This window comes from Jaculus jaculus, chromosome 3, assembly GCF_020740685.1.
Source record: "Jaculus jaculus isolate mJacJac1 chromosome 3, mJacJac1.mat.Y.cur, whole genome shotgun sequence".
NCBI classification, from domain to species: Eukaryota; Metazoa; Chordata; class Mammalia; order Rodentia; family Dipodidae; genus Jaculus; species Jaculus jaculus.
This window is the reverse complement of record NC_059104.1, coordinates 97,700,859-97,716,087: the sequence shown is the minus strand read 5'-3', so window position 1 is coordinate 97,716,087 and position 15,229 is coordinate 97,700,859. Positions and strand designations below refer to the sequence as shown.

Sequence of the window (15,229 nt, the reverse complement as noted above, 5' to 3'; positions counted from 1 at the left end):
ACCCTGACTATACTTTTTATTCTGCAGTTGGTTAGCTCCTATACTTCCCTACACCCCAGCCCCCCACCATCCCAGGCTGACCTGGAAGTACTCTAGGCCCAGACTGACCTTGAACGCAAGGCGATTCCCCTACCTCAGCATCCTGAGGGCTGGGATGAATGCGGTGTGCAACCCTGCCTGGTTTATACTTATGTATAGGTGTGCAGAGTGGCCTGCAGCTGCAAGTGAACACCAGACACATGTGCCACTTTTTTCCATCTGGCCTTATGATGGTGGGTGCTAGGGAAATGAACCCAGGATCACAGGCTTTGAAAGTGAGTGTCTATAACCACTGAGCGATCTCCCCAGCTCCTTTATACTTAAAACTTTATCCAGCGGTTCTAGTATGTTCGTTCTGATGCCTTGTTCTGAAGATTGCGTCATTTCTTAAAGTGGGTCACACATCTGTCAGACATCTTGTGTGGGACAGAGGTGCAAAGGAAAGGGTAGTTTTAGGTGTACACATGGCTATAACATTTCCTCTTCTGGGAGGCCTATAGTGTGGGGGCTGTGTTACTTTGATCAGCCCCAGGGTGTCACAGGTTTAAATTCCTCCTACCCCATGGGCTTAGGTTGCAGAGTGCTTTCCCAGAGTGCATCCCACTCTTGGTTTTAGAGCTTCCTTCTGTGTGATGCCTTGGAGCTGATTTTCTTCCCATGCTCCTGTCTGTTTCAGCATCATTTTAATGTTCATATGCACAGCATGGAAGAGGGGTGGAGGTTGTTTTGTGTCCTATCACTAGTTTGGTCTCTGTTCAGGGGTTGTTTTGTTTGTACTTTGTTTTCATTTTTCTCAGTGCAAGAGGGCTTCACCAAGACAGTAATAGTGTGTGGCACCCTACCCCAGTTTTGGGCTTTTGTGTGCTGGGGGAGAAGGAACAGGAAGTGACCCTTTCCCAGTAGATGCTGCTTTTCTCCAGGTTTTTAAAAAATAGGGTATTTATGTATGTGTGTGTGTGACAGACACAGAGAGAGAATGGACATGGACATGCCAGGGCCTCTACTGCAAACAATCTCCAGATGCATGTGCCACCTTGTGCATCTGGCTTACATGGGTACTGGGAAACTGAACTTGAGTCCTCAGGCCTCACAGGCTAGTGCCTTAACTGCTAAGCTATCTCTCCAGCTCCTTCTACAGGATTTTGTAAGGAGACACTTTGCGTTCCTGGTGGTAACTTCATATGGGAGGAGAAGACCTTTGCAGTGACTAGGTGTGCCCTCACCAGTTTTCACTCGTGTTACACCAGGAAGCCCCTTCCATCTCACACTTGTCTCTTCCTAGATTTGGAACCAGTTGATTGCCCTTTGACCTCAGCATTCCAGAAATCCTCTCATGGGCCCACCCCTCAGTCACAATTACTCAAGTGGGAAAAGCTGGACATCCTGCCTGCACCTATATTGGGACACTGTCAACAAAGAGAAAAGGAGAAATATCAAAAGTGCTGTAACTGGAGAGTCTGATGAACTTGAAAAGTGAGGTGAAGGATATGTTTCTGATGGTTGGTGTAGGAAGCAGGAAGGCATTAAAAAAACAGCTATCTGCTGTGATAATTCAGGCAATCGGAGGGTGGCTGGGATGAGGGCTGTGGCCATATAGCTTGCTGTACAGGGCAATGTGACAGCACCTGTGACTGCACTAGGTGCTAGTTAAGTGCTTATACGATTTCATGTGACCTGTGTGCTTCAGCATGTGACCTAAAAGGAACCACATGGTACAAATGTGAATCCAGCCCACAAGGAGCTTCCCAGTTCAGCTGATCCTAACCCTGAAGCACAGTCTAAGGAAGTGGACCTAGAAAGCCATGTGAGGACAAGACCAGAGTGGCAACAAAAGCACAAGCTTAAGTGCTTGCTGTACAAGCACGAGGAGCCGAGTTCAGTCCTTGGAACCAACATGGTGTGTGCCTGTAATCCTCGTGCTGTGGAGGTGGAGAAGGCAGATCCTGGGTCTTGCTGGCCAGCCCCATCTGGCCTAACTGTTGGGCTACAGGCCTATGATTATTTAAAAAAAAAAAAAAAAGAGGGGGGAGCAAGGTGGAGAGATGGCTTAGAGATGATGCTTACAGTGTCTAAATCTAAGGCCCTGATGCGCCCATCCTCTTTCTCTTTCTGAAATAGTTTTTTTTTTTTTTTTTTAAGGTAAATGGGGAGCCAGGAGTGGTGGTGCACACCTTTAATCCCAGCACTCAGGAAGCAGAGGTAAGAGGGTCATGGTGACTGAGGCCACCCTGTGACTACAGAGCGAATTCAATTTAAGCCTGAGTTAGAGGGAGACCCTACCTCGAAAAATTGAAAAAAATAAAATAAAATAAAATAGATGGTGTTCCTGAGGGCATAACACCAAGGCTGTCATCTGACCTCAACACACGTACTAGAGAGGAGAAAGTCAGACAGTTGTGCAAAAGCTGCTTAGGAAGCATAAACAAGCAGGGTGTAGACAGTTCTGAACCTGCATGTGGCTCTGGGCACCCCGGGTTCTTTCCTAGTGGTGTTTTTCTGCAACACCTTTACCGTTGTCAGATGCAATTACAGCCTATAATTACACACACACAACATAGTTTGTCACTTTTTTTTAAATAAAATTTGGGTTTCACTATGTGCTTTTCTGACAACATATACTTCCACACAGCTTGTTTCTTACTTGATTGAGCACAGGACCAGCTTACAGATTCTACAACCCTTGCTGAAGGGAACCCTACATAGAGAGGAACACCAGAGGCCAGGCGTGGAGGCTCACACCTGCAACCCAAGTACTCAGGATGCCAAGACTGCCCTAAGTTTGAGGTCAGCTGAGCTATGCAGTGAGTCCTAGACTAGCCTGTTTCAAAACAGAAAAAGCACTTGGTAGGCAGAGGTAAGAGGATTGCTGAGTTCTTTAGTGATGACGAACTGAATTTGGAAGGGTAGAAAAAAAAATGTCTGTGAAATACCCTCTTGCCATAGTTATCTGTAACTCAGGGTACAGTTTCTGAGGTTTTCTTCCAAAGGTTATTTGATGAGACTCTGTAGGTAAGAATCATACCTTGGGAGGGTCACACAGTGAAGTATATAAGCAGCTGGGAAGCTGCTGCAGCGAGGCGAGTTCCCAGCGCTCCGCTGCCGAGATGGGGCTCGGCTTGAAAGAAAGCCATGGCGGTGGCCCTTGAGAGCGGACAAGAGCCTGGGAAAGGGGGTTGTGGGCGGCGGGGCTCTGGCTGCTGGCGCTGAACTTGCTGCTGGCACTGTGGGCCAGGCTTCCGCTGCTGAGGATTCCACGCCGCCCGCCCACAGGATCTCTCCGATCCCAGGCCCGCCGCCACGAAGGGTTCCCTCTGTCCCCGCCCCTGGCATCAGACGTCTGCGGCGGCTCCCTGAAAACTATCTGTGTGCTGCTCACCCTGAGGGACAGCACGGACAATCGCCCGGAGCACGTGCCCGCCGACCAGCCCAGCCAGCGGCTGAGAGCTCCGCGGTGCACGGGGGCATCTTCTGGGGACACATCCTGGAGGAAGGAGTACCCCGAGGCTTTTTGGGGGCGCGAGCCACGGCGTGGTTGGAGACTGAGCAGGGCGCCCGGGTGGTGGCCCTGGAGCGCGGAGGCTGCAAGCGCAGCTCCAACCGCCTGGCTCGCTGTGTCCATGGTACCCAAGCCTGCATGCGCTATGGCATGGACCCCCTGAGGCTCTGTCCTACTACCTGGCACGCCTACCTGGGCCTCCAGCGCCACGTGCAGCCCCTGGCACTGGCCCGGGTGGAGGCCCAGGGCACACAGTGGGTGCAGGTACAGAAGGAGCTGCTCGCCGCTTGGGACCTAGGGCTGCGTGGTGACCTGTATGCGCAAGCTGCCCAACCTCACGGAAGTCTTGGTGCCCAAGCTCTGGCGCTTGGAGGACAGCCGTCTGCGGCCCCTGCGCGGTGCCCTCCGCCAGCTGGCCAACCTCAGCCAGGCGGAGCTGGTGGATCTGGTGCAATAGACCGACCTGATCTTGTTCAACCACCTGATGGCCAACTTTGACAGGCTCGTCAGCAACCTCTTCTGCTTGCAATGGGACCCGCGAGTCCTGCAGCACGCCACCAGCAATGTGCACCGAGGACCGGGTGGGGCGCCGGTGTTTCTGGACGGTGAGGGCGGCTTGGTGCAACGCTATCTGTGGCGGGTATGTGGGACAAGAATGCGGAGCTGCTGTTGCAGTTTGTGTGCATGTTCCGTGAGCTGACGGCAAGGAGGGTCCTGGAGCTGCACCGCCTGCAGGGCAGTGGCCAGGCTGCTGCGCCTCTAGCGGCACCATGAGCCCCGCTTCCCCGAGCTGGCTGCGCTCTCTGACCAGCATGCCCAGCTGCTGCCGCGCTGCCTTGGCTTCCTCTCCGACCACATCTTGCAGGGCAAGGCCAAGCACTGAAGCCAGTTCGGGAATTAAAGGCACCCGGAGAAGAGGAGACCGAGACTGGGCTATGGATGCTGAGGGAAAGGGCTGTCGCCTCTGCCAACCAACCAGGACCAGCGGGCCAATGTCCAGCCAGTGGAGCGCGAAGGTGTGTAAAAAACAACACAACAATAACAAAAAACTTGTGCTTCGCCCACCTGCCTCTTTCTTTTAAACCCGCGCTGTTTCTTTTCTTCACAAGTTCAGGAAGGACAAACTCACTGAGGCGAGAGGTGTATCATTTCCACCACCCAGTTTGTAAAATGACTCTTTCCTGTGCCCAGGACGAGACTGGATGGAAGGATGTGGCTGCTGGGGTTTAGCCCCAGAGCGGCTGTCTCTGTGGGAGATGCTGCCCATCCTCGCCTCCCTTCCCTTTCCCAAAAAGGAAAACTTCCCTTTGAGCCCTTGAGCTAATCCAGCAATTTCCTACCAAAGGCAGGGATGGTGGCCCAGGAGCCTGGCTGTGACATTGGCTGGTGGGGAGATCACTGTTGTGAGCCCAGAAACTGGCTCCTGATAGGAGGAAGCATTGGAGACCTCCAAGCCCTGGGGAGCCCTGTGGACCCTGACCATTTGTCTCTGACTCATGTCTGAACTCTTATCACTATGGCCTGTCTCTTTCTCTCTCAAATAAGTAAATAAAATATTTTAAAAGCCAGGCATAGAGGCGCATGCCTTTAATCCCAGCACTCAGAAGGTAGAGGTAGGCGGATTGCCATGACTTCGAGGCAACCCTGAGACTACATAGTGAATTCCAGGTCAGTCTCCTGAGATAGAGCAACACTTACCATGGGAAAAAAAAAAAAAAAAAAAGGGAGTGGGGAGATGGGTAGGTGGTATGCCTATAATCCAAATCCAGCTCTAGTGAGGTGGAGGCAGGAAAGGCAAGAGAATCACTACATGTTCACACCAAGGCTAGTCTACATAACAAGTCCTGGGCCAACACGAGAAGGGGGTATGTGATGGTACACACCTGTAATCCCAGGACTCAGGAGGTGGAGGCAGGGAGAACAGAAGTTCAAGGTCACCTTTGAGTACCGAGTTCAAGACCAGCATGATACCTTATTTAAATAAACAATAATTTTAAAACCAGCCTGGCCAGGCATGGTGGTAGACGCATTTAATCCAAGCATTCAGGAGGAAGAGGTGAGAAAGATCACTGATAAGTTGTGAAGGTCAGCCTGAGACTACAAAAAAATTCCACGTAAACCTGGGCTAGAGCAAGACACTACCTCAAAAACAAACAAACATGCTAGATGTGGTGGCACACACCTTTAATTGCAGCACTGGGAAGGCAGAGGTAGGAGGATCACTGTGAGTTCGAGACCACCCTGAGCCTACACAGTGAATTCCAGATCAGCCTGAGCTAGAATGAGATCCTACCTCAAAAACTGAAGGAAAAAACAAACAAAAAAGAAAGAAAAGAAAAGAGAAAACAAAACCAAGAATAGAACTCACAAATTTTCTAAAAAGATACTTTCCCAATGAACTGACCTGACATCATATTGCTGCTGCTGACAGGTGTACTGCCCCCTGACATGCTAGATGAACCCATTTGAGTCTGGTCTAGAAAACAGACAATAAGGTTAGGTTCTGTTTAGGGAGAAGTGATTAAGTTAGTTCGGGAAGGAACAGAGAAGGTCCTGTCAATCTTCACTTTTTATTTATGCTCTATGACTCCTAGAAGTTATGGCAGCAAGGTAGCAACTGACATCACTGGGAACTGACAAATACTGTGAAACAGAAAAAACTTTCCAGTACAATGGTGGTAACCACGTTTATTAAAAAGTATATTTATTGAGCTGGAGAGGTGGTTTAGTGCTTAAGGTGCTTGACTGCAAAGCCACAGGATCTTGGTTCGATCCCCCCCCATACTCCACATAAGCCCGATGCACCCATTCTCTCTTTCTCTCTCACTTCCCCCTTCCCTTCCTCACTGACCCCTTCCCTAGCATGGGAAGCCTAATAACCCAGGTTCAATGCTCCAGAACATATGTAATCCAGAGGCATCTGGTGTTGGTTTGCAGGGCTAGAGGTCCTAGAACACCCATTCCCTCTTCACATCATTTATAAATAAATAAAAGAAATTAAAAATATTTGGCAGATGGAGAGAATGGTTGCACCAGGGGCTCTAACCACTGCAAATGAACTCCAGACACTTGCACGACCCTGTGCATCTGGCTTACATGGGTACTGTATAATTGAACCTGGGTCCATAGGTTTCATAGGCAAGTGTCTTAACCACTAAGCAATCTCTCCAGCCCCCATGTTTGTCTTTTTTAAATACTTATTTGAGAGCAAGAGAGAGAGGAGACAGAGGGAGGGAACTGGAGGGACGGTGTGTTTGTATGGGGGGGGGGAGGTTGGCTTGCCAGGGCCTACTGCCTCTGCAACACCAGATGCAAGATATACTTGCCACTTTGTGCATCCGACTTTATGTGGGTACTGGGTATTGAATCTGGGCAATCAGGTTTTGCAAGCAATCATCTTTAACCACTGAGCCATCTCTCCAGACCCAAGACTAAGTGAAATCAATGGAAGTTTCCCCTGCCTCAGAGTCTGCTGAGCTACACGAATGAACTCACAGAAATAGCCATGTTCATGGCCTCTCCTGCAGTAAGCTGTGACTGGTGGTCATATCACAGCAGTTTGCCTAGAAAATCCAAGGCCTCAGGGCTGACAAGGTGCTGGTTTTCACTGTGGAAAAAGTGTTCCCATTGCTTACAAGAGTGTATGTAAAGCCAAAATGCACAAGAAATAGGCCACAAGGGCAGAGAAGCCCAGACTGCATTCCCACATCTTCCTTGCTAACTAATGCTCAACCCATAACAAAGAAGGGTAAAATTCAAAGTTCCTATGCCACTCTCCTTCAGGGGAAGGACACACACTTTATGAACCATACTACTGGGACATCAGTATTGCTGTACAGGAAGTCCAGGGGCTGAATTAACCAGGACTCTTCACTGCCATGTGGGCAGCAAATGCCTCTGGTGGAGGAAGCCCATCTGTTCCTCTTAGGTAACTAGACTATTACAACTGTGTCTCTTCACTACTGATAGTCGGTCTTACGTATACCAGTCTATGTCCTTCTCCTGGAGGGTCCTGTCATTTAAGAGGCAAACTAGAGCCTGGTGTGGAGAAGCACATCTTTAATCCCAGCACTTAGGGGGCAGAGGTAGACTTTTCGATGTTAATCTGGATAGCCATTCAGTGCAATAAAAAGCAGTTATTTACTTTGTGGGTGGGGTACACATGTCCCGGCATGCATGAGAAGTCAGAGGAAAAGTCTGAGGTGTATGTGCTCCACCTCGTTTGAGACAGGGTCTCTAGCTGCAAAACTGTCATGACTGCAAAATAACACTCCCATTGTTATAGGCAATGTGGGACTACTTTGCCATCAAGTGCCTTTAACTGCTAAGCCATATCCACATCCCGTCATGTAGTCGTTGCCCCCCCCCTCCCTTCCAAGATAGGGTCTCACTCTAGGCCAGGTTACCCTGAACTCATGATGATCCTTGTACTTCAACCTCCCAAGTGCTGGGACTGAAGTCAAGTACCACCACACCTGGCTAGTGTTTTTATTTATTAATTTAGAGAGGAAGGGAAGGAGGGAGGGAGGGAGGGAGGGAGGATGTGCGCATGCCAGGTCCTTTGGCGTTCAGGTACTGCAAATGATTATTATTCTTTTCCCTATACTCCTCAGGCCTGTATGACACCTGACAAAGAGCTGCTGACATTACCACCACCAGGTAGTCTTTGACTCATTAAAAATGTCTACTGTGGTCAAAGGGAAAAGACATTAACTTCCTACCATCATCATCCCAGGTACTCAAATCAAATGGTTCTTTGATTTCCAAGGCTATGTGAATTTAGTGAAAAAAATTACCTACTTTTCTAAACTCAATTTATGAACTGGTGGTGGTGGCACATGCATTTAATCCCAGCACTTGGGAGGCAGTGGTAGGAGGATCCCCATGAGTTGGAGGCCACCCTGAGACTGCATGAGGACTTCCAGGTCAGCCTGGGCTAGAGTGAGAGCCTACCTCAAAAAAAAAAAAAAAAAAAAAAAGAAACCTCACAAAACCTCAGTTTATATAGAGACAACCACAGACATGTATATATATATATATATATATATATATATATATATATATATATATATATATATATATAAACCAATTACTGGAGAAAATATTTCCTACTCTAATGAAAGCTCATGTAAGGAGATTCTATTATAATGTACTGCTTTTTAAATCTGGACAACTGATATGGTTGTTTACTTCAGTAATGTTGTTTGGGATTGTCATTGAGATAATCTCACATAGTCCAGACTGGCCTTGAATTTTATTTGCAGCAGAGAATGACCCTGAATTTCTGATCTTTGTGCATCCACCTCCCAAATGCAGCAGTTATAGGTCTGCCCCAGCATGCCTGCCTTCTGTGGGACTGTAGATCAAGCCTAGGACTATGTTTATGTTAGGCAAGCAGTCTATCAATTGACCTATATTCACAGCACTAACACTGTTCTTCTTTTGGTTTTTGGAGGGAGGGTCTCACCCTAGTCAAGGCTGTCCTGGGATTCACTATGTAGTCTCATGGTGCCCTGAAACTTATTTTGATCCTCCTATCTCTGACTCCTGAGTGCTGGGATTCAAGGTGTGTGCCACCATGCATGGCTCTAATATTTTAGTTATTCTATTTTTTTGGTTTTAAAGTAGTAACTTTATTAATAAGTATACATCCATATGATGATGTAGATACAACTCATGAACAGTACTCCATTCCCTTACACATAATTGCACATGAGCAGCTCAAGTTCATGGACATCAAAACATGCAGAGTTCCTATTCAGACTTCTTTTCTACAGCAGAGGACAATGGGCTTATCATCATTATAATTGGTAATTACTTGTTCCACAATTTTCTGAGGAAAATAGGAACTGTAGAAACATAAAAGATCAAAGTGGCTTAATTAACACACACTTGATGTATAGCATATATTTTCCAAAAATTAAATACACTGTATGGGAGAGCATAGATTTATCTACTTCAGAGGAAAAGGTAGTGGAAAGCAGAGGAAAGATTGCCATACATCCTAGAGTTTAAGAGCAAACAGGTATGCTATAATAATAACAAAATCATAAAGCATGGAAGCCTTTTCTGTTCAAGAACGGTTGTGATTTCTTACATTTCATGATAAAGGGATCATAAAACTTCACTGCATATGGAGACAGCGGACTGACAGAGTAGCAGTTATCAGTACCCCCTACTTAAAGCTTCTTGAAATACCAAGAAGTTTCTTGTGGAAACTCACACATGGATCATTCTTACACTGGACACGTCACCTCAGCAAAATCAATGAGTCCAGATTTTTCCCTCCTTACTTCAAAGAAACTTTATTCTTATATCATGAAAATATAGATATAATTCACACAAACATTAGTTTGGAATGAATAAATACTACTTTGACAGATGTTTCCTTTAAAAAGTGAATAAAAAATAGAATTTTGAGTCTAATTGAAGCAGTGATTTTAAAAGTATCCCAAATATTAACAATTAAGCCAAGTACTACTTATTTTATTTGAATACACTGTGCCAGTATAATTTTTAATATTCAGTGCAAAGCTCCAAAGATAGCATGAAAATCATCCCATACTAAAGATTAGTTAGGCAAGTTTATTAGATCTGTCACAAAATGAAAATTCATCTTTATTAGCTCATTTGTTATAACAATAAATAATGCATATTGAAATATTTTTAAGAAAAATGTCAAACAAACTTACTTGAACAGCAGATCATTTTCTCACCAACAGTTTTAATAAGAATAGTGAAACGGCTCTTCCACTTCCTGGAGACGCTGGTGGCCAGTGGTGGTGCGTCCTGGAGCCCCGCTTGTGGGCACCGCGGGGGTGGAAGCGACCCGCGTGCCCAGCCCTGAGCCATTGGCAGCGCGTCTCTGGCCGTGCCAGGCTGGAGGCTCTGCCCTATCGCTGGGGCGCGAGCGACAGGAGCCACCACCCTCCACCTACCTCTGGGTCGTCCTGGGGTAGCTTGGCACACCCAGTCCTGGGTGCCCTTGAGGAAGCTGTGCCCAGTGGCTCATCCCACGGTGCAGTCCAGAACCTTCCCCCAGCACTTGGCGGCCACTGCGACATCTGCGTGGAAACCAGCAGTGGCCAGACTCTGTGCTTCCTCCGGCCCGCGTGTCTACAGCTGAAGGCCACTGAGTTTGGTCCCGCTGGTGCCTTCCTGAGAGTTAGCCTGGCAGGTGCAAGCTGTGGCCGGGTCACTGGGCACGTCCTTGGGCTTGCAGGTGCGCAGACAGCGGGAGGTGTGGCATGTACAGGATTAGGCTGCAGCTTCCAGACAGCAGTCAGCACGCTGCGGGGACTCTCCAGGAGATCTGTGGAAGGCTCTGAAAATTAGCTGATCAGCTTGGAGCCTCATGTCCCACAGACATCTGTGACGCTAAAAGGGGAAGAGAAGGTGACAGAGTTGAACAGATCCTCAAGCAGCATGATGAGCACATGAGACTGGACCCTGGGGACGTCCTGGTGTTCTGCGACAGCTCCGGCCCTGGGAACTGGCTAGCATGTGTTCAGGAGGACCCAGAGATCCTACAACTAAGGCTGCAGGGCACATGCCAGCCTTCATGAGGGCAGGGGTTTTCCAGTGCTTCTCGAAGGGCTCCCAAGACATCCTTATTTGCAGACACAGCTTCCCGTGGCCTGGTCAGCACCGATGTGGAGCTGGTTGTCAACTATGACTCCCCCCTACCCTGCAGGTTGATATCCACAGAGCAGGCAGCTGGGCCAGGTGGGGAGCGGGGTGCCAGGGAAGTTCCTCAGCTTTGTGACCCATCCCCGGATGTGAGTCTGGCTCTGAAGAGAGAACCTTTGCCTTAACAAGCCTGATTTTGGTTTGCTTCAAAGTCATGTTAGAGCAGGAGTCTTTCTGGGGCCCCAGGTGGATAATTACACTTGTCAGTAGAAGACACTGGACTACCATGCCTACTCTGAGGGCCTTAGGAGACAAGCAATGTGAGTTTTTCACAATACTAAAAAAAATGGTAGATTTTACTTTATACCATGTAGTAGTTTCTAACAATAAGTGATTTGTTCTGAGAAAAAAAGATTAATGAAACCTGTTTTATGAAGAACAGAATCACACAGTATAAATTAGCAATTTACCTTTTAAGAAACAATCCGGGGTGGGGGGAAGGCTAGTTTTCCCCAACTGATTATACTGAAGGATAGGACTGTTTATCATGCTATTTCAGCGTTTATCATGAGGACAGACAGTGTTACAAAAGATGCACAATGTAGTCTGTTTTTAGACACTAGAAGCAAAAATAATTTTGTATTTTAAGACCTCATTCATGTTATCACTTATGTCTTTCTCTTCAGCATGGCACCAGTAAACTAACAATAAATGTAACTTAATAAATACGAAGGTATTTGAACTCAGAAAACTAAAAGCAAGTTTTAAGTTCCAAAGCACACTTCAGGAAAATTGTGAGGAAAACTCACATAGCTGTCACCTCATGTGACCATGCTTATTAGCTTGCTCTTCTCCACCAGTGTAAATGCCTTGTAAAATAACCATATCACCTTGTAGGTTTGCCTCACAAACATAGATGTGGAACAGTCTCAGTGGCTTAGCAGAGAAAGCATCTATTTAGAATGGCCCCGAAGCGCTAATGGAAAACAAGACATTCCCAGGACTCTAAAGGGAAAGCAAAGTGACTTAGCTGGGCAGAAGTGAACGTGTGTGCAGACTAACACAGTCCCCGCTCATGGTGAGAGCATCTTCTCAGCAAAAGCAGCAGAAAATTGAGGCAGTCAAACTTGTCAAATTAAGCCAAGAAGCTTTGGGCTTGTTCACAATCTCCCAGGCTGAGGACAGTTCCTTCTGGGATTTTTTCCGCAATTGATTTTGTATATTCAGTAGGCCTCTAAACCTTCGTAGCATTCTCTAGAACAAAATACACCTAAAAATATGTTTTACATATGATCTGTTAAAGTACAGGTTTGCAGGGCATAGTGGCACACACGTTAATCCCAGCACTTGGAAGGCTTGGAAGTAGTAGGATCACTGTGAGTTCAAGGCCAGCCTGGGAGTAAAGAGTGAGATCCAGGTCACACTGAGCTAATGTGACACCTTACTTCAAAAAAAAAAAAAAAAAAACAAAGACAGGTTTAATTTTGTTAATATGCTGATGGCTTTTCAAATTCAATGTACAACATTTCCTCAGGAAAGTAGCTTGTTTCATTTATTTGGGGATAGGTTATGTTTCTTTTCATAGCTTGTTTTCATGAGCACATCATGAGAATATATTACATGAATAGCCTTTATTGCTATAGTATACTTAATTTTACATGTTTATTTGAAAATTTATATTGAATAGTATAATTATGTATTTATGCCTAAGATATTTATATCCACACAAAGATGTTCTTAGAATAATATTTTGTCTATATTACTCACTGACTATCCTATCATTTAACTACATAGTGATGTGAATATTTTTCAGTGCAGTTACACATTTAGAGATAAGAAACTTCATAATAATTTAAACATATGAGAAGAATACATCTACTTTGGTAGTTATAGTCTTAGGGAGGGAATATTACATGCACCCACACATAAAGTAACCTATAGGATGTCTTAAACTGACAGAAGCACACTTGGCTAATATCAGAGGTGGTTGTCATAGTAGCGATTGAGAACCCACTGAAAGTTCTATGGGCTATTGTGATATCTACCCTCTCAGTGCTGAATTCTGCCAGTATGTGTCTAGGCACTGAGCCATAAAGTCAGATTTCTGCCGAGAGTGTTAGTAGCGTTATTTTTTAATGATATTTAACTATGGGCTGTTGTTCATCTAAAGGTATGTTGACTGGCCATTGAATGCTTTCCCTTCAAGTAGACTGGATAGTAAATGTTAAAATATTTTATATAATTCATTCTTCATGAATATACAGATAATTCTGTTTATGCTATAATTTCATTCACTAAATTACATATATACTGCTTATATTTATATGAAAGTTTATAAAGATATGTATTGCTTTTGGGCCATTGAACTGAACATATTTTTACCTTATGTATTGTGGGTTATACAGAATGCAAGACATATCCATTACAGATATCTACTTGTAGATATAAAGTTGTGGGAAGTGCTAATCCTGTTGTCATGTATTAGTGGCTTAGTTCTCCTTACCAGTATGAGGTCTGTCAAAAAGTTCAACTCTGGGCTTCCCCTTGGTTTGGCAATGGGCTGAAAGTAGAGGCCCTCATATCTATGAGGACTTAATCAAGTAAGATTGTGGGCTTTCACAGGTACTAGAAATTTTTTGGTTTAAAAATTTGCATTTGAAAGCATTACTTTAAATATTAAGAAAGTTAGCATTACATCACAACAGATTTTTTTAAATTTTTTTTTTAATTTACTTATTCGAGAGCGACAGAGAGAAAGACAGATAGAGGGAGAGAGAGAATGGGCGCGCCAGGGCTACCAGCCTCTGCAAACGAACTCCAGACCCGTGCGCCCCCTTGTGCATCTGGCTAACGTGGGACCTGGGGAACCGAGCCTCGAACTGGGGTCCTTAGGCTTCACAGGCAAGCTCTTAACTGCTAAGCCATCTCTCCAGCCCATACATCACAACAGATTTATATGCAGCTGCCAATTATAGAAAGCACAAAGTTGTTTCTATGATCCTAACAAAGTATTCTTTTCTTCACCAGACAAAATCAAGTTAGGCTATTATATTTCAAAATGTTAAAACACCTTAACACTTCAAACAAACTCTCTTCCTGTTTAAGGGAAAGCTATGTATTTCTTTTTCCTTTTCTGTTCTTGATGAAACTTTTCTTTCCAGTGGAACTAAAACCTACCGAACCCTGTTCAGTGTCATTCAACATTTGAACTTCTGTTTCTGGATAAAAAAAAAAAAGTCTGTCCACAAATAAGCTGTGGAATTAGATCACCCCCCCCCCTTTTTTTTTACTTCAAACTTCTCTTTCCCAAAATCAAAAAGTACACTATCAACATTTCCATCATAATCTTCACCTATAAGACCAGCTTCTACATGGATGACATGTTTTACAGACAGCCAAGGCAGAGTGTGGAGCTACTCTTCCATAGCATCCAGGGGGAGCAGCTATCTGAATGTCTGTCTTGACAATGGCTTTCTCCATAGGCGACACCTTGTAATCATAGGCAAACCCGGTCATAGCCTGCTGCCTTCCCAGACCCTTGGGTGGGGCCATGGCTGCTCAGAGAGCCTCAGAAAGTGGAGCCGCCAGCAGCTTAGCAGGCCAGGCTGCTTGTTGGGGAAGGTGGCTAGGATGTCATACCAGTCTGGGCTGGTGGAGGCGGGGCGGTGGGCAGAGCGTGGCCAGTGTGGGGGCTCCAGAGGAGGCGGGGGAGGGGCGGAAGGGGGCGGAGCTGAGGCAGGGGCGGGGCGGAAGTGGGCGGGGCTTAGCAGGCCTAGCTGCTTGTTGGGGAAGGCGGCCAAGATCTCAATCCAGTCAGGGCCTGCAGAGGCAGGGCGGAGGCGGAGGCGGAGGCGGAGGCGGTGGCGCATGGGAGGAGGGACCCCGCGCAGGCGGGGCGGAGCGGGGCCAGGGTGGGGGCTCAGCAGAGGAGGTACCCTTGGGTGGGGCAGTGGCTGCTTGGAGAGCCTGAGAAAGGAGAGCCACCAGCAGCTTAGCAGACCCAGCTGCTTGTTGGGAAGGCGGCTAAGATTTCATACCAGCCAAGGGCTGCAGGGAGGGGCGGCA

The 15,229-nt window shown here is 46.4% G+C and overlaps 1 pseudogene; it reads left to right on the top strand.

Moving 5' to 3' along the window:
• The first annotated feature begins 1,372 nt into the window (after positions 1 to 1,372).
• Positions 1,373 to 5,032, top strand: LOC123459447 (annotated as a pseudogene).
• Positions 5,033 to 15,229: the final 10,197 nt, after the last annotated feature.